The sequence below is a fragment of the Carlito syrichta genome, unplaced genomic scaffold, assembly GCF_000164805.1.
Source record: "Carlito syrichta isolate Samal-C Ts95f unplaced genomic scaffold, Tarsius_syrichta-2.0.1 Scaffold314200, whole genome shotgun sequence".
In the NCBI taxonomy this organism is placed as follows: Eukaryota; Metazoa; Chordata; class Mammalia; order Primates; family Tarsiidae; genus Carlito; species Carlito syrichta.
In genome coordinates, this window is record NW_007258296.1 from 98675 (window position 1) to 119159 (window position 20485).

A 20485-nucleotide genomic window follows, 5' to 3' on the forward strand; every position below is an offset into this window, starting at 1 on the left:
GCCCAGCAAGAGTGCAGTGCAGAACAGTTGTAGCTGCCTCTCTCTCTCTCTCTCTCTCTCTCTCTCTCTCTCTCTCTCTCTCTCTCTCCCTGTGTGAAATAGTTTTTTAAGGAAATCTGTGCTTTTATTAGAATGTGGTTAGGCTTTAAATATGCCAATTTTTGTTAATCAAATTATTATTTTCTTTAATAAGAAACGATACTACAGAACTGCAATACTGGCCCAACAGTCTTGTCTTTTTCTTTTAAGCACGAAACAGAATGCAAGTAATCAGAAAGCACTCGCAGTCATCAGTTAATCCAAGATACTAGCCCTTAGTTCTAAAAGCACTTGAAAAGAAAACCTTTTGGGGAGAAGGGGTGGAGGGGATGGAAGTACTTCATAATGACTGGACTCCCATGAATGTGTATGCCAAGTCTCATGAGGCAGTTTTTGGAATTTATCCTTTACTTGGTCATTTTTTTCCCTCAAACACTACAGTTTTTCTTTAACTTTTTTTCCTCAAAGTATAAAAAGTATGAAATATAACCAAAATCTTTCATTGCACACTTAGGAATGTACAATTCAAGCATTATAGAACTATCTACATACTGATAAACCCCATCAAATCTTGGATAATTCATTAATATACAAAATATCAGGGAACACAAACATCTAAAATCCACTTCTTTCTGTTGCATATAAAATTCAAATATTCAATCTAAAGAAAACATGTAATCACTTTCTTTCTCTTCTACATCTGCATGTTGATACACTTATTAAAATATTCCTGTACAATCATGTTTAGTCTTATAATTTCAAATCAGGTTTAAAACCCCCAAATCAGTCATCTAGACAAAACAGGTAATCATAAAGATTATCTCTTCCCCAACGTCTCAACCCCAATTGCAATGAAGTCAATTTGACATGACTCTATACACTGGATTGTGACGACAAATGTTAGGTCCAATTTCTTCATAATCTCTTTTGGTGTGGCATACGTGGTAGAACTCAGGGGTGGAAGCCAGCGTTGAGCCTTCAAACCAAACTGCATATCACTGCATGTGGTGTGTAATGACTTGTACATCAATAGGTTTTGGCTTCATTCTACCACCACTTAATTCCTCACTTAATTTCAGCTATGCATCTATAGCTTTTTTTCAAATCTCTTTGCAAGTGACATCCAAAGTCCCTGAACATGGTCGAACCTCCAGAGAGGACAATATTCTTGTACAGAGGATGTCTGACATCAATAGGAAGATTCTAAATTACTTCATCTACAATTTCTGAGACATATTGTATAAAAAGTCTGGATTAGTAAACTGGGTGAAAAAAGACTTCAAGTCCCAAAATTCTCTCACAATCAACATCAATGGAAAATTATTTCTTTGAGATAGCATTGATTCCAATTTACTGTTTAATCTACTTTGTCCCATCTGTGTCATACTTGTAAATTTATTTTACTAAATCTGAGCAGACATAACTATAGCACTCTTTTACTGCCTTAGCAGTTTCCAGGAATTGTACTGGAAAAATTCCTACTTCTTGGTCTCTCAGTAGTTGCTGAATAAAATATGTTATTCATATTGGAATGTGTCTACTATAGCTGCCAATCACATACTCTTCAGTCACAGGAATGACATGAGTGTCACAATCTCTACTGCCTATTACTGTACCAGTCAATATCTGTTCTCCTACTTGTCTTGAGGTCCAGGATGCAGCTAAGGCAAGAACAGCCTGAACAGAAATGTACAAACCTGAAACACTGAAAGACTCAAACATTATTTCAGCAGTATATTCCTTGTTTTCTGGAGTGTTCAGTGGAGTTTCAGTCAAAAGAAAATAATCATCTTCAGGTTCTGCCCTTAAGTATTTAAAGATTCCTTTCTCAGCCGGGCTCGGTGGCTCAGCCTATAATCCCGCGCTTTGGGAGGCTGAGGTGAGTGGATTGCCTGAGCCCGCAGGTTCAAGACCCGCCTGGGCAACTTGGCGAGACCTCATCTCTACAATAAATCAAAAATCAGCTGGGCGTGGTACCGCGTGCCTGTAGTTCCAGCTACTCGGAAGGCTGAGGCAGAAGGGTCACCGGAGCCCAGCAGGTCGAGGCTGCGATGGCCGGGAGCGGCCACGGCACTCCAGTCTGGGCGACAGAGTGAGACTCCAACTCAAAAAATAAAAATGAAAACTAAAGATTCCTTCCTCCATAAACATTTCCATCAAGTCCCAGTCTTCAACTATACTGTGATGGATTGGCCACTTTACTGCATATGTAGGTTTTTCTATTGCTACGTCACTAATGAAGAAGTCTAGGTCATCAACACTTTTCACCACCCTCCTTTGAGCTTGATCACTCACTTTTGCTGACTCCTTAATAGCAATACAGGAAGGGATGATAAACTGTGGTTCTGTTTTCCAGCATATCCTCATTTTATATACCTCAGTTTCCTCGTCTGAGAGTTATATAACAATATTCACTTCATAAGGTTTCTGAAATGGCAGTAATTAATTATCTCAGAAACAAAACTTGAAAAGCTATTTAATATCTAAAAGCCAAAGATTGAAATCTCCAGTTTCACAGTCCACCACCCAGGCCAGCAGCCATCCTGCCATCTTCCAGCTTGCTTGCTATTGCTGCCACTGCTGCTGTCTCTCCAAGCTGGTAGGGGCCAGAGATTGGTTGAAGGAGACAGGGGCTATCTGATCATCCACAGCTAGGCTGCCTTCAGCCCCCACCCCGGGGGATCCGGGAAGCCGAAGTAGTAGCAGAAAAGATCTGAGGGCCACGAGGCTGGACGGAACTACAAAACAACAAAGCTCAATGATAGTAAGAGAAAAGTTGGTCCAAACAGAAGAAGAAGAACCAGCCAAAAAACAAGGGCAATTATCAACGCCTTAAAGAGGCATCGCCTACAAAAGCACCTCTCTCCCAGTCCCCAAACAATGGAATCCATCCAGAAAAGCCCATCCCTAATAACACAGAACTTGGACAATGGATGGCTAAATTGGTTAAGGGAAAACCATGAGAAGTTGGAAGCAAAGATCACCAAGGCAACAATAGCAGTGCGGGAAATAAAAGCTGAGATGGTCAATATAAGAAAGTTCCAATCTGAAATCCTGGAAATGAATAACACCTTCCCGAAATTTCAAAGCACAATGATGGGCCTAGGTAGCAAAATTGACCAGGCAGGGGAAAGAATCTCAGAGCTTGAAGATGAAAATGTTAAACTAACCCAATCTAACAAAATAAGGAGAAAGGGCTCAAAAGAATGAGCATAGCCAATGGGAGTTGTGGAATTATGTAAAAAGACCAAATCTACACTTAATTGGCATCCTGAAAACAGAAGGAAAAACTGAGAGCAACCTGGTATGAGTCTTCCAAAAGGTCATCCAAGAAAATTTTCCCTATTTCACTAGAGAGGCAACCATCCAAACACAAGTGATTCAGAAAACTACTGCAAGGTACTTCCTGAGAAGATCATCACCAAGACACATAATAATTCATCTCCACAAGTTGAGCATGAAGGAAAAAAATCCTAAAGACAGATAGAAAGGTCAGACCACCTACCAGAGAAGACCCATCAAAATTTCAGCAGACTTCTCAGCAAAAACCCCAAAGGCAGAAGAGACTGGAGTTCCATCTTTAATGTTCTTAAATATAAGCAATTCCAGTCAAGAATTTCCTACCATGTCAAGTTAAGCTTCATTAGTGATGGAGAATTAAAATCTGTCCCAGACATCCAATCCCTAAGAAAATACCCCACCTATAAACTAGCCTTTCAGGAGATGCTTACAAAAGATATGAAAGAACAGTTTCACCCATCACAAAAGTACATAAAGCACGGAGTTAACAGATCATGCAGATCAACCACAAAATTGAAGAAGAAGAAGACCAAAAAAGACAAAGATGAAGAAGAAAGAAGGAAGAAGGAGAACAAGGAGAAGCAAAGCAACCTCATAAGAGCATTAGGACAGGGTTAAACACTCACACATCAATAATTAACTTGACCATTAATGGACTGAAAGTGCCACTAAAAAAGGCATAGAGTAGCAAATTGGACAAAGAAACATGATCCAAAATTATTCTGCCTCCAGGAAACCCATCTCATTGCAAAGGGCATCCACAGGCTCAAAGTAAGGGACTGAAAAAATATCTTGCAAACAAAACAAAACAAAACAAAACAAAAAAAGCACGGATGGCTACTCTAATATCAGACAAAAAAGACTTCAAATCAATAAGAGATACAAAAGACAGTGAAGGACACTACATAATGAAGGACACTTGCTCAATCCATCAGTAAGAAATAGCCACCTTGAATATAATGCACCCAACACAGGAACACGAAGTTTTATAAAACAAGTGTTGCATAAACTAAGAGAGGACACAGATACTCATACAATTATGATCAGAGACTTTAATACCCTACTAACAGCCCTAGACAGATCACTGAGGCAAAAACAAGGAGTTCTGTACCTCAACACTCAACCAATTGAAACTAATAGACATCTACAGAACACTCCACCCAACAACCACAGAATATACATTACACTCAGCACATGACACATACTCCAATATTGATCACATTCTCAAGCATAAGTCAAGTATGAACAATTTCCAAAAGGTTGAAATAATGCAAAGCATCTCCTCAGACTAAAGTGAGATAAAAACAAATATCATCTCGAACAAGAACCCCAAAACACACAAATACATGGAAACTAACAACATAACTCTAAATGACTTTTGGGCCAACACAAAAATCATGACAGAAATATAAAGATTCCTGGAAAAAAAATGAAAACAAAAGCACAGCATATAAAAACCTATGGGAAACCATGCAAGTGATGTTCAGAGGGAAGTATATACCATTACATGCACATATCAAGAAAATAGATAAATCACAAGCAAACAGCCTAATGTCACACCTAAGGGAGCTATAATGACAAGAAAAATTAAATCTTAAATTTAGCAGAAAAATCCAGATTACTATAATAAAGTCATAGTTGCAAAAATAGAAGACAATATCATAAAAAATATCAGCAGGACAAAAAGGTGGCTCTTTCAAAGATTAAATAAGATTGATAGAACCCTGGCCAGAATTACTTTAAAAAAGAGAGAGAAGATACAAAAAACACAAATAGAAACAAGAAGTCAATGTCACAACTGACACTAAAGAAATTCAAAAGATTATCAGAGATTACATCTGCAGGCAAATAAACTAGAAAATCTAGAGGAAATAGAGGACTTCCAGCCATCACATAACCTCCCAAGGTTGAAACAGGAAGAAATTGAAACCTTAAACAGATGAATAAATAATAATCAAGGAAATAGACTCAGTTTTAAGAAACCTCCCTGCTCCTGTTTTTAAAAAGCCCTGGACCAGATGGTTTCTCAGCAGATTCTTTTTTTTTTTTTAATGAAGATGTGGGGGCCAGGCTCGGTGGCTCAGCCTATAATCCTGCGCCTTTGGGAGGCTGAGGTGAGTGGATTCCCTGAGTCCACGGGTTCGAGACCCGCCTGGGCAGCAAGACCTCATCTCTACAGTAAATCAAAAAAATCAGCTGGGCGTGGTAGCGTGCACCTGTAATTCCGTCTACTTGGAAGGCTGAGGTGGAAGGATCGCCGGAGCCCAGCAGGTCAAGGCTGCGGTGGCCAGGAGCGGCCACTGCACTCCAGTCTGGGCAACAGAGTGAGACTCCAACTCAAAAAAATTTAAAAAATAAAAATAAATAAAGATGTGGGGTACAATTTAGGGTTAGGTACACAAACACTGATTATACAGGTACCCGTGTTGATGAGGTATGTCCCTCCCTCTAACAGTTTTCCCTCAACTGCCATCCCCATCACCCCCCAACAGTTTCCCACTACTGCCAATCCCAATCCAGTATTATATGGTTCAATTATGAATGGGAGTATATGGTACTCCATATGGTTATTTGTTTCTGTGATAAATCACTAAGTATACAGACTAAATCCATCCAAGTTGCTGCAAAGTCCATATGTTTGTCCTTTATGGCTGCATAATATTCCATTGTGTATATGTACCACATTTTCTTTATCCAGTCCAGCTTTGATGGGCAGCATGGTTGGTTCCACGTTTTTGCTACTATGAATAGAGCTGCAACAAACATACATGTCCAGGTATCTTTTTTATAAAATAATTTGAGTTCCTCCTGGTATATTCCCAATAGGGGAATTGCAGGTCATATGGAAGATCAGTTTCTTGTTCTTTCAGAAATTGCCACGCTGTCTTCCAAAAAGGTTGCACTAGTTTGCATTCCCACCAGCAGTGTAGAAGGGTTCCTTTTTCTCCACATCCTTGCCAAAATCTGTTTTATTAATGATGGCCATTCTTACTGGGGTTAGGTGGTATCTCAATGTGGTTTTGACTTGCATTTCTCTGATGATGAGAGAGACTGAGCACTGCTTCATGTGTCTGTTGGCTGCCCGTATATCTTTTTTTGAGAAGTGTCTATTCATGTCTTTTGCCCATTTTGCCCACTTTTCAATGGGGCTGTTTGTTTTTTTCCTTGTGGCGCATTTGAGTCCCTTGTAGATCCTAGATGTTAGGCCTTTGTCAGATATACAATTGGTAACTATTGTTTCTTATTCTGTGGGCTGTCTCCCGGTGCTCTTGATGGTTTCTTTTGCTTTACAGAAGCTCATTAGTTTGATAAGGTTCCACTTGTCTTATTTCTTAAGATATGGTCATTTAGGGTTCTGTCAGGAACTGGTTGACAGTTCCAAATTCCATAAGGGTGTCTCCTGCATTTTCTAAGATTTTTAGAGGGTTTATGTTTAGGTCTTTGATTCATTTAGAGTTAATTTTTGCAGAAATTAAAATTAAAGTTAATTTTTGTGGTGGTAGGTAGGGGTCCTGTTTCAACCTTCTGCATATGATCAGCCAGTTTTCCCAGCACCATTTACTGAGTGGGTTCTCCTCTTCCCAGTGGTTGCTGTTGGAGGCTTTGTCAAAGATGAGTTGGTTGAGAAACTGAGACTTTGCTTCCAGAATCTCTATCCTGTTCCATTGGTCTATATGCCTAGTCTTGTACCAATACCAGGCTGTTTTCATTACTGTAGCCTTATAATAAGTTTGAAGTCTGAAAGTGTGCTATCTTCTGCTTTGTTTCTTTTTCTGAGAATTGTTTTGGCTACTCATGGTCATTTATGGTTCCATATGGGACTTTGTCTCTGGGATCCCTCCACAGCCCCTGCTGCCAATGTCCTGCCAGGCACTGAAGTGTTTTGGCAAAACCTGGAGCCAGCAGTCTCTCCTGCTGCAATGGTGAGGGAGAGCCTATGGTGATAGTCTCTCCCTGCTGCTTTTTCACAGGAAAACTTTTGTCCATTAAAAAAAATGACGCTCCACTTATGTGACGTGGGAAGAACCAGGGACCAAGCAGAGAAGCTGCAGCACCAGCTATTGTACCAGAGGCCTGGTCACTTGCTTACAAGCCCCCAATTAGACAGCCTCTCCCAGCATTTTCTTCCCAGGAAGAGTTTTGGTTGATTAAAAAAAGAAAGAAAGAAAATGGCACTTGACTTCTGCATCCCAGGAATTGCTTGGGTCCAAGCCCAGCAGCTGTGGCACCAGCCACTCCACCAGGAGATCCCTGACTGCTAGCTCCCTAGCCCTCACTCAGTCAGCCACTCACACACCCACTCACTCACCAGCACATACACAAAATTTTCCATACACTCACTCACTCACTCTGGGACTCACATAGTCTGACTGACTCAGCTGCCATCTTACCAACTTCAGGAGTCTTCTCAGTTGATTCTACAAGTCATACAAGAAAGAGCTGATACCAATCCTACTGAAAGTAACCCAGGCAACCAAGAAGAAAGGAATTCTCCCTTGCTAAGTATAAAGCTGATACCCAAAATTGGCAAGGACCCAAAAAGAAAAGAGAATTATAGGCCAATTTCTCTGATGAACATATATGGAAAAATTCTCAACAAAATTCTAGCAAATTATATCCAACAACACATCTCAAGAATCATCCATCGTGGTCAGGCAAGCTTCATTCCCAGAATGCAGGACTGGTTCAACATTCACAAGCCTATAAACATAATTCAGCACATGACAGATGTAAAGCCAAGAACCACATGATTATCCACTAAATGCAGGAAAAGGCATTTAATAAAACCCAGCATCCTTTCTGTGTACAATCCCTTGAACACCCAGCATTGAAGGAACATTTACTAAAACAATAAGAGCCATCTAATAACTGATCTGCATCCAACATCATGCTTATTGGGAAAAAGCTGGAAGCATTCTACACTGTTGGTGGAGTGTAAACTAGTACAACCTCTCTGGAAAACAGTATGACAATTCCCAAAAGATCTAAAAATCAGCCTTCCGTATGACCCCATGATGCCCCTACTGGGAAAATATTTGGAGGAACTCAGATCACTCTATGAAAAAGATACCTGCACACGTATGTTTACTGCAGTATTGTTCACAATAGCAAAAACATGGAACCAACCATGCTGCCCATTGAAAGAGGACTGGATTTTTAAAATGTGGAACATGTACATGATGGAATATTACACAGCCATAAAGGACAAAATTATGAACTTTGCAGTCACCTGGATGGACATAGAATCTATAATACTGAGTGACATATCACAGAAACAAAGAACTGATTATCACATGTTCTCACTTATAAGTGGACCTTGAACAATTGTAAAACTATTAGAAAATGATTGGCACTAGTGGGAAACTGCTAGGGTAGGGCAGGGGCAGGATTGACAGTAGTGGGAATCTGCCGGTAGGGCAAGCACACCTCATCAACAAGGGTACTTGTATAATGAACAGTTGTATACCTAACCCTGAATTGTAACCCACATCTTAAAAAAAAAAAACTGCTGGGTCCCTAAGAACTGGAACAAGAAAAGGATGCCCACTGTTCAACATAACACTGGAAGTTCTAGCCAGAGCAGTCAGGCAGGAGAAGGAGTCAGGGTTATCCAAACAGGAAAAGAGGAAGCTAAGTTATCCCTCTTTGTGAACAATAGGATTCTATACCTAGAAAACCCTCGACAGTCTGTCAAAAATCTCCTTGCACTGGTAAAGTTTCAGGATATAAAATCAACATGCAAAAGACAGTTGCATTTCTATACACCAACAACAAGAAAGCTAAGAACCAAATTTAAAAAAACCTCATTCACAGTAACCACAAAGAAAATTATATACCTTGGCATTCACCTAACCAGAGAAGTGAAAGACCTTTACAATGAGAATTACAAAATGCTGCTCAAAGAAATCAAGGGTGACACAAACAAATGAAAATGCATCCCATGCTCATGGGTCAGAAGAATCAATATTGTCAAGATGTCCATACTACTCAAAACAATCTACAGATTCAATGCAATTCCTGTCAAATTGCCAGTATCATTTTTCACAGACCTAGAAAACACAATACAGAAATTCAAATGGAAGCAAAAAGAACATGAATTTCTAAAGCAATCCTCAGCAAAAGAAGCAAAACTGAAGATATCACACTTCTAGACTGTAAACTTTATTACAAGGTTACAGTAACCAAGATGGCATGATATTGGTACAGGAAAAGGCACATTGACTAACAGAACAGGACAGAGAATCCAGAAGCAAAAACACAGACCCTTAACCAGATCTTCAACAAAGTCATCAATAACAATCATTGGGGAGAAATGATCATATTTAGCGAATGGTGCTAGAAAAACTGGCTAGTCACATGCAGAAGAATTACACTAGATCCTTACCTACCACTATATACCAAAATTTAACTCAAAATGAATCAAGTACTTAAATGTAAAACCTCAAACTCTAAGAATCTTAGAATTAAACATAAAGAACACCTTCCTGGACATCAGAGTAGGCAATGAATTCATGGCTAAATCCTCAAAAGCAAATGCAACAAAAGCTATAAGGGACAGACAGGACCTTAACAAACTGAAAAGGTTTTACACACCAAAGGAAACCTTCAAGAAGGTAAAGAGGCAACCCACAGAATGGGAAATATATGTACATATTTGCAAGCTATGCATCTGACAAAGGCCTAACATGCAGAATCTACAAAAAACTCAAACAAATTGAAAGAAAGAAAAAACCGCTAAAAACTGGGCAAAGGACATGAACAGACAATTCTCAAGGGAAGATATACAAGCAGTCAAAAAACACATGAGAAAATTCTCGACTTACTAATCATCAAAGAAATGCAAATCAAAGCTACAATGAGATACCACCTAAACTAGTAGAGATGGCTATCAGTAATGAGTCAAAAAAACAATGGGTGCTGGTGCAGCTGTGGAGAAAAGGGAATACTTCTACACTATCAGTAGGATAGAAGCTCATTCATCCTCTGTGAAAAGCAGTGTGACAGTTTTTCAAAGAACTAAAAATTGTGCTTTCATATGATATATGAAAATAGTTCCATTCAAATAAGAAGCTATGGCCTCTCCAGATGAGAAGAAATCAACATAATAATTTTGAAAGCATGAGAAATCAGGATGTTATGATATCCCAGAAAGATCACACTAGATCTTTATCAATGGCTCCTAACCAAATGAAATTTTTAGAATGTTTTTGCCAGATTAAAAAATTTGCAATGTTGATTCTAAAGAGGTTCTGAGACTTTCAAGAGAAATCTGGAAAACCATACAAGGAAATAAAAAAATCAATTCAAGATATAAATTTTAAAATTAGCAAAGATGTAGATATCTTTTAAGAAACAGAACTTCGAAACTGAAAAAATTATTAAAAGAATTGCAACATAAAATTGAGATCTTCAACAATAGACTAGACCAAGCAGAAGATGGAATCCTAGAATTTGAAGACTGACCTTTTAAATTAATTCAGTCAGACAAGAGTAACAATAAAAAAGAATGAACAAAGCCATTGAGAAGTATGGGATAGCATAAAGTGTTCAAATTTACAAATCATAGGTATTCCCAAGGGAGAAGAAAAAGTAAAATGGCTGGAAAACCTATTTAATGAAATATTTAATGAAAATGTCCCTTGTAGTGCAAGAAATTTAGACAGCCAGATACAAGAGACCCAATGAACAGTAGAAAGATACATTATAAGACGGACTTCACCACAACATGTTGTCATCAGATTATCTAAAGTCAGCATGAAGAAAATAATACAAAAGTGAGCAAGAGAAAAGCATCCAGTCATCTATAAAGGAAACCTCATCAGACAAATAGTGAACTTCTCCACATAAATCTTTACAAGTCATAGAAGATGGAGATTCTATTTTCAAAGTACTTGAAGACAAAAGCTGCCAACAAAGAATTTTTTATCCTGTTAAATTAAGTTTCATAAATGAAGAAGAAATAAAGTTTTCCTCAGACAGGAAAACATTAAAGGAATTTGTCACCACTAAACCAACACTACAAGAAATGCTCAAAAAGTTCTAAACATGGAAATGAAAGCAATACTCACCACTATAAAAATACATAAAAATATAAAACCACGGATCTTATAAAAACAATTACACAAATGAGGAAGAAAAAAATAAAATAACACAACACAACTCCAAAAAACCACAAAGACAAAGAAAAACAAAATCTACAAAGGAACTAAGTAATAGTTAACATTATGAAAGGAACAAAACTTCACATGTCACTATTAACCTTGAACATAGATTAAATGCTCCACTTAAAAGATATAAATTAAATACCCATTAAATTACCAGAATCATTCTTCTCAGACCTGGAAATGACAATACAGAAATACATATGGAAACATAAATGACCACGAATAGCCAAAACAATCCTTAGCAAAAGAAACAAAGTAGAAAGTTTGACACTTCCAGACTTCAAACTTTATTATAAGGCTACAATAATCAAAAAAGCCTGGTATTGGTACAAGAACAGGCATATGGACCCATGGAACGGGATAGAGATACCAAATCAAAACATCAATTTCTCGACCAACTCATCTTCGACAAAGCCTGCACCAGCAACCACTGGGGAGAGAAGGACCAGTTCAATAAATGATGCTGGGAAAACTGACTGACCACATGAAGAAGATTAAAACAAGATCCCTACCTATTCCCATACACAAAAACCAACTCTAAATGGATCAAAGACCTCAACATAAAACCTCAAACTATAAGAACTTTAGAAAATGCAGGAGACATGATTATAGAAATTAGAACTGGCAGCCAATTCCCAATCAAAACACCAAGTGACCATGCCATTGGAGATAGGATAGACAAGTGGAAACTCATCAAACTAAAGAGTTTCTGCAAAACCATCAAGAGAGTGGGGAGACAGCCCACAGAATGGGAAACAATATTTGCCAACTCTATATCTGACAAAGGCCTGACATCCAGGATCTATAGGGAACTCAAATGTGCTGAAAGAAAAAAACAACCAGCTCCATTCAAAAGTGAGCAAAAGATATGAATAGACACTTCTCAAAAGAAGATACCTGGGCAGTCAACAGACACATGAACAAGTGCTCAGCCTCTCTAATCATCAGAGAAATGCATATCAAAACCACATTGAGATATCACCTAACCTCAATAAGAATGGCCATCAACAATAAAACAAACAACAACAGATGGTGGCAAGGATGTGGAAGAAAAGGAATGCTTCTACACTGCTGGTGAGAATATAAACTAGTGCAACCTCTTGGGAAAACAATGTGGCAATTTTTGAAAGAACTAGACTTTGACCTTCCATATGACCCAGCAATCCCCCTACTGAGAATATACCCGGAGGAACTCAAATCCTGTTGCAAATACATGCATGTTTATTGTGGCACTATTCACAATAGCAAAACATGGACCCAACCATGCTGCCTATTGAAACTGGACTGAAATTTTTTTTATTAAACATATTTTTTATTTTAAAATTGTGGGGTACAGTTAAGGGTTAGGTATACAAATATGCACCATTCAGGCACCCTTGTTGATAAGGTTGTCCCCCCCATCCCCAGACAGATATTGACTACCATTAATCCCACCACCTTTGCCCTCCCTGTCCCCCCCATAGATTCCCACCACTGTCAATCCTTTTCTTATAGTATTACGATAGATGTTCAAAGTCCAATTATGAGTGAGAACATGTGATACTCAGATCTTTGTTGCTGTGAGAGGTCACTCAGTATTATAGACTCTAGGTCCATCCAGGTTGCTGAGAAATTCATGATTTTGTTCTTTTTCATGGCTGCATAGTATTCCATCATCTATACGTACCACATTTTTTAATCCAGTCCTCTTTTGATGGACAGCATGGTTGGTTCCAGGTTCTTGCTATTGTGAACAATGCTGCGATAAACATACGTGTGCAGGGATCTTTTTGATAGAGTGATTTGGGTTCTTCAGGGTATATTCCCAGTAGGGAGATTGTGGGGCCATATGGGCGGTCAATATTTAGAGCATTTAGGAATGGCCACACTGCTTTCCACAGAGGTTGCACTAGTTTACACTCCCACCAACAGTGTAGAAGTGTTCCCTTTTCACCACATCTTCTCCAGCATCTGTTATTTTTTGAGTTACTGATAATGGCCATTCTGACTGAAGTTAGGTGGCATCTCAGGGTAGTTTTAATTTTAATCTCCTTGATGATTACTGAGGTTGAACATTTCTTCATGTGTCTGTTGGCCGCCCATATGTCTTCTTTTGTGAAGAGTCTGTTCATATCTTTGGCCCACTTTGTAATGGGGTTGTTTGTTTCTTTCTTTTCAGCACGTTTGAGTTCCTTGTAGATCCAAGATGTTAGGCCCTTGTCAGACATGGAGTTAGCAAATACTTTTTCCCAGTCTGTGGGCTGTCTTCCTGCTCTTTTGATGGTTTCTTTGGCTTTGCAGAAGCTCATCAGTTTAATGAGGTGCCACTTGTCTATCTTATATCTTATGGCCCATGCATTTTGAGTATTGCTCAGGAATTGGATGCCAGTTCCAATTTCCACAAGGGTGTGTCCTGCATTTACTAAGGTTCTTATGGTTTGAGGTTTTACATTTAAGTCTCTGATCCATTTAGAGTTAATTTTTGTGTATGGGGATAGATAGGGGGTCTTGTTTGAGTCTTCTGCATGTGGTCAACCAGTTTTCCCAGCACCATTTACTGAATAGGTTCTTCTCTCCCCAGTGGTAGGTAGTGGAGGCTTTGTCAAAGATGAATTGGTTGAGAAATTGAGGTTTTACTTCTGGAATCTCAATTCTATTCCATTGGTCTATATGCCTGTTCCTGTACCAACACCAAGCTATTTTGATTCTTGTAGCTTTATAGTAAAGTTTGAAGTATGGTAATGTTATACCACCTACTTTGTTTTTGTTTTGTTTTGTTTTGTTTTGTTTTTGCTGAGGATTGTTCTGGCTATTCTTGGTTATTTGTGTTTCCATAAGGATTCCTGTATTGTTTTTTCTAGCTCTCAGAAGAATGTTGCTGGTAATTTGATGGGTATTGCATTAAATCTGTAGATTGCCTTAGGTAAGATGGTCTTCTTCACAATGTTAATTCTTCCAATCCATGAGCATGGGATATTTTTCCACTTGTTTGTGTCATCTTTGATTTCTTTGAGCAGTATTTTGTCGTTTTCATTGTAAAGATCTTGCACGTCCCTGGTTAGGAAGATGTCAAGGTATTTCATTTTTTTGTGGGTATTGTGAATGGGATTGTGTTTTTTATTTGGGTTTCTGTTTGTTTGTTATTGGTGTAAAGAAATACGATTGTCTTTTGCATGTTTATTTTATACCCAAGACTTTGCCAAAGTCCTTTATCAGTGCAAGGAGGCTTTTGACAGATTCTCTTGGGTTTTCAAGGTACACAGTGATATCATCTGCAAAGAGAGATAAACTTGACTTCCTCTTTTCCTATTTGGAAACCCCTGATCGCCTTCTCTTTTCTGATTGCTGTAGTCAGGACTTCCAATACTCTATTGAACAGGAGGGGTGAGAGTGGGCATCCTTGTCTTGTTCCAGTTTTCAGGGAAAATGGTTTCAATTTTTGTCTGTTTTGGAGTATGCTGGCTGTTAGTTTCTTGTAGATGGCTTTTACTATTTTGAGGTATGTTCCATGTATGCCTAGATGTTCGAAGGTTTTTGTCAAGAAGGGGTACTTGATTTTATCAAAAGCTTTTTCTGCATCTAATGTAATCATGTGGTTTTTTGTTCTGACGTCTGTTGATGTATTTAATTACATTTATTGTCTTGCGAATGTTGAACCAGCCTTGCGTCCCTGTGATGAAGCCTACTTGGGCATGAAGAATGATTTTTGAGATGTGTCGTTGAATTTGGTTTGCAAGAATCTTGTTAAGAATTTTGGTAACTGTGTTCATCAAAGATATTGGCCTGTTCTCTTTCTTTGTTGGATCTTTACCTGGCTTGGGTATCAATGTGATGTTAGCTTCATAAAAATGATTTAGGGAAAGTTCCATCTTTTCAATCGCCTGGAATACTTTCAGTAGGATTGGTATCAGCTCCTCCTTGAATGTCTTATAGCATTCTGCTGGAAAGCCATCTGGTCTAGAGCTTTTTTTTTTGTAGGTAGTTTTCTTACTACATAAGCAATTTCCTTGATTGTTGTTGGTCTATTTAGGGTCTCAATTTCTTCTTATTTAAACCTAGGCAGGTTGTGTGATGTCAGAAAATCCTCCATTTCCTTAAGGTTTTCAAGTTTTCTTCCATACAGGTGTACATAGTAGTCTCTAATGATCTTTTGAATTTCTTCAGGGTCAGATGTGACTTCATCTTTTGTGTTTCTGATTGTGTTTATTTGGCCTATTCTCTCTTTTTCTTGGTCAGTCTAGCTAGGAGACTATCAGTGTTGTTTATCCTACCAGCTTTTGGTTTCATTGATTTTTTTGTATTATCTTTTTGTCTTCAATGTCCTGGATTTGGGCCTTTATTTTGGTGATCTGGATTCTTCTGGTGAAGTTAGGGTTTTGGTGGTCTTGCTTTTCCAGCTGTTTTAGGTGGCTTCTTAGGCTGTTAACTTGTGATCCTTCCATTTTCTTCATGTGCATTTGTAGGGTATAAATTCCCCTCTTACTACAGCTTTCATGGCATCCCAGAGATTTTGGTAAGATGTTTCTTTATTTTCATTTGTTTGCAGGTATCTTTTATACTCTGCTTTGATTTCATCATTGACCCAGGAGTTGTCTAGCATCATGCTGTTTAGTGTCCATGCCTTTCTGGGTTTGGGGGGAACCTTGTTGGTGTTGATATTTATTTTTATTCCATTGTGATTCGAGAAGGTGCAAGGCAAAATTTCAATCTTTTTAAATTTGTTTATGCTTAATTTACGACCAAGTATGTGGTCGATTTTAGAATATGCTTCATGCGGTGATTAGTAGAATGTATATTCTGTGGTCTTTGGATAGAGGGTTCTGTAGGTATCAATTAAGTCCATTTGATCAAGAATCACATTGAGGTTTTGGATCTTGTTGCTGATTTTTTGTCCTGATGATCTGTCTAGGGTTTGAGTGGGGTATTAAAGTCCCCAGCTATGATGGTATTGAAGTCGATGTCTTTTTTTAATTTACCTAGGAGCTGCTTTATGAAAGTTGGTGCTACTATGTTCAGTGCATATATGTTTAGGATGGATATTTCTTGTTGATGGATTGAACCTTTTATCATTATGTAGTGGCCTTCTGTATCTTTTTAAATTTTTGATAGCTTAAAGGGTATTTTTCTGAGATTAAGATCTTTCTTTTGTGTTCCGTTTGCCTGAAAATTTGTTTCCCATCCTCTTACCTTGAGTCTGTGAGTGTCCTTTCTAGTGAAGTGAGTCTCTTGAAGGCAATAAATTGTTGCCTAGTGATATTTTATCCATTTTGTCATTCAATATCTTTTCAGTGGTACATTTAGTCCATTTACATTCACGCTAATTATTGAAATGTGAGAGGTGATCCCTATCATAATGTTCTTACAGAGTTGTTGTTGTTGCTGTTCCTGTTTGATTGTTGTCTTTCTTTGGGTTCTGGAGTTGGCTCATGTGTGTTTTTAATCTTTTGCCTGTACTCTTGTGAAGAACGTTGTTCTTTTTTCTTTTTCTTCTGTGTTCAATACTTTCTTAAGTGTTTCTTGTAGAGGTGTCTGGTGGCAGTGTAGGTTCTTAGGGATTGAATATCTGGGAATGATTTTAATTCTCCCTCATTGATAAAGCTTAGCTTGGCTGGGCACGTTATTCTCAGTTGAAATTATTTATCTTTTAAAACTTTGAAGATAGGTCTCCAAGCTCTCCTAGCCTGGAGGGTTTCTATAGATAAATCTGCTGCTATTCTAATTGGTCTTCCCTGGTAGGTAGTCTGACCTTTTTCTCTTGATGCCTTTAGGATTCTTTATTTTATGCCTACTTTGTTTAGGTGAATTATTATGTGCCTAGGAGTTGGTCTTCTCATTTGTTATCTTGCAAGGGTTCTCTGAACCTCTTGTGTTTGAATTTTTGCATCACTGATGAGATAAGGGAAGTTTTCTTGAATGATTTCATAAAATATTTGTTCCAGTGTGGCCTCTGTTTCTCTCTCTGCCTCAAAAAGGCCAATTACTCTTAGGTATTTTCTCTTGAAGTAATCATTCATCTCTTGAAGGTTTTGTTCTGTCTTTTTGAGCTTCTTTTCTATGTTTTTGACAGTTTGGGTTAGTTCTATGTTTTGGTCTTTGAACTCTGAGATTCTTTCTTCTGCTTAGCTAATTCTGCTTTCCATGCTTATTAGTTTGTTATTTATTTCCACCACAGTATTCTTTACTGCTGTTATTTCTGACATCAGCTCCTTCCTATTTTCCTCTTTTCTGTCCTGAATTTTTTAAATTCTCTCTATTAATGTCTTGATGTCTGGGTTTGTTGCATGTGACCAGTCATTCTGGGGGCTCTTCATTGTTTGTGTTCTGAAGTCTGTTTTCTCAGTGTCTGACCTCTCAGGGGTCTGTGTGAGCTTCTTTTGGTTTTTCTTCATTTGTGCAGGTTTTTTTTCCTCCCTACTTTTTCCTTCCCTCCTCATCACCATCTTCTTTAATTCTGTTATTCAGGGGTGGAGGGGTTGCTTTTACTTCTGTTTGTTCAATTTCCTATTCTTCTTTATGTATGTCCTCTTACTTTGTTCAATTCTGGAGTTGCACTGTAGGTTGGGGGTGGTCCTTTTTGCAGTTTTGAGATTTACTTAAGGGGGAAGCTGTGATTCAAAATCTATCTGCAGATCCCTGTATCCACTGACGGGTGTATGGATAGTCTGAAACCCACTTCCCACTTCTTTGGAATCTGTCCATGCAGTGGGGCTGTAGGTTTACTCCCTGAAATAAAATGAGGTTAACAGAGGGAAAAGAATGGAGAAGACAGTGGGGGGAAGAGAGGGGTGGAGAGAGAGAGGAGTAAGGGGGAAAACAGACGAGTGTACAAACAAATGGAGAGAGAGACAAAAACTGAGACAGATAAAGACAATAAACCACGGCTACAAACTAACCAACTCCCATACAAAAAAACGAAAACATACAATGATGCTAACATACAAGCTAACCAACTTCCTTATTGGTGTGCAATTCCTCTATACAAAGATATGGTTTACAGAGAGAAGAAAAGAAAAAAGGGGAACAAAACAAAAGGAATAGTATCAAGTCAGTAAACTAACAGAACCAATCAAGCACACTCTGAGATTTTTCGTTTAAGTCCAGTGTCCTTTCAGCTCTGATTTCTGGCTATCTTCTCAGGCTGGTAAATTTGTTCACAGTTAGGGTCAGTTGCCCCTGGCCTGCTGTGAAGGGCAGTTCAGATCACCACTCAGTCCACCACTGCCCAGTTCACCACTCGGATCGGGCCTGTGTCTATTTATCAAGCTTCTGTTTTCCCCTTTTGGCATTGTTACCTTGAATCGCCAGCAGGTGGGGCCATCTCACCGCTCCAGATGGTCTTTATCTCAGCTGTCCGCCCCAGACCAGAGGGAGCCGGCCAAGGGAGCCGCTGTCTCACGGCACACGGGAGGAGACCCACAGCCTGGCAGGACGTCACAGTAGCAGTAGTGGCAGCGGCGATCTCAGCAGATCTTCCTTGCAGGGGCTTCATGGTCTGAAGTCATGGGTCGCCTCAGGCATGGGCAGTGCGACGGCTGCCATGGTGGCGGCGGCAGCTGCGGTGTCTGCGGCTTCAGTGGCCGCCCAGACCACCGTGATGCTTCAGCAGTGGTGACGGCCAAACTCCATGTGAAGAGCAGGCTGCCAACGATGGGATCTGCAGCCCCCAAGGAGAGAGCCAGAGTCTTTTTGTGTTCTCTTTTGCAGAGGGTCTCATAGACCAAGCTGCCCCATCGCCATCTTGCTGGAAGTCCACTGGATTTTTAAAAATATGATCCATATGCACAATGGAATATTATGCAGCCATAAAGGACAAACATATGGACTTCACAGCAACTTGATGGATTTGGAGTCGATCATACTCAGTGATCTATCACAAAAACAAAGAACAGAGTACCACATGTTCTCACTCATAAGCAGACCCTGAACATTTGCCATAATGCTATAAGAAAGAAATTGGCAGAAACAGGATACTGCCAGGGTGGGGGTGAGGATGAGAGACACAGCCTCAGTAAGGGCACCTGATCTCAAGCCAGTCAAAGCGAGGACCAAAGGGAGGCCCAAACTTTACCCGTACAACGACCATTTGTTGGCCTGATCCTGAATAGTGCTCTACATCTTTCAAAGAAAGGTATAGATAAATAATGATATAAATTAGCAAAATTAATTTTTTAAAAGCATGAACTAACTAGATGCTGCTTATAAGAAACTCGCCTATTGGTAAATACTTACAGACTAAAGGAAAAGAATGGAAAAACATTCCACACCAACAGAAACCAAAAGCAAGTCGTAGTGACTTACTTACATCAGAAAAAACAGACTTTAAACCAACTACTATAAAGAAAGGTCATTCTATCCTGAATTATGCCCCATTCTTTAAATCAAATAAAATTTTAAAAGTCCAATGGTTGCAAATTTTTTAAAAGGTCATTATATAATGATAAAGGAATATATTCAACAAGAAGATGTAACAATCCTAAATATAAATGTACCCAACACTGGAGCACCCAGATTTATAAAACAAATATTACTAGACCTTAAAAAAGAGATAAACAGCAATGTAACAACAGTAAGGGCCTTCAACACCCCACTGGCAGCATAGACAAGAATTTCAAAACAAAAAAATCAACCCAGAAATTTTGGACATATGCTGGACTTTAGGCCAAATGAACCTAACAGACATTTACAGAATATTCTACCCAACAAGTTCAGAATATACATTCTTCTCAATAGCACATAGAGCGTTATTCAAGATACACTAAAATTTAGGTCACAAACAAGCCTCAGTAAATGTTTACAGTTCAAAATGATACCAAGTATCCTCTCAGATCACAGAAGAATAAGGCTAGAAATCAACTCCAAAAGGAGTTATTAAACTATGCAAATACATAGAAACTAAATAACATACTTCTGCATGATTTGGGGTCAATGATGAAATTAAAATGAAAATTTTTTAATTTTGTGACATGAATGAAAAGGAAAACATACGCCAAAACCTATGGGAT

The 20485-nt window shown here is 38.7% G+C and overlaps 1 pseudogene; it reads right to left on the reverse strand.

Moving 5' to 3' along the window:
- Positions 1–896: 896 nt before the first annotated feature.
- On the reverse strand, positions 897–18972 carry LOC103273769 (annotated as a pseudogene).
- Between the last annotated feature and the right edge of the window lie 1513 nt (positions 18973–20485).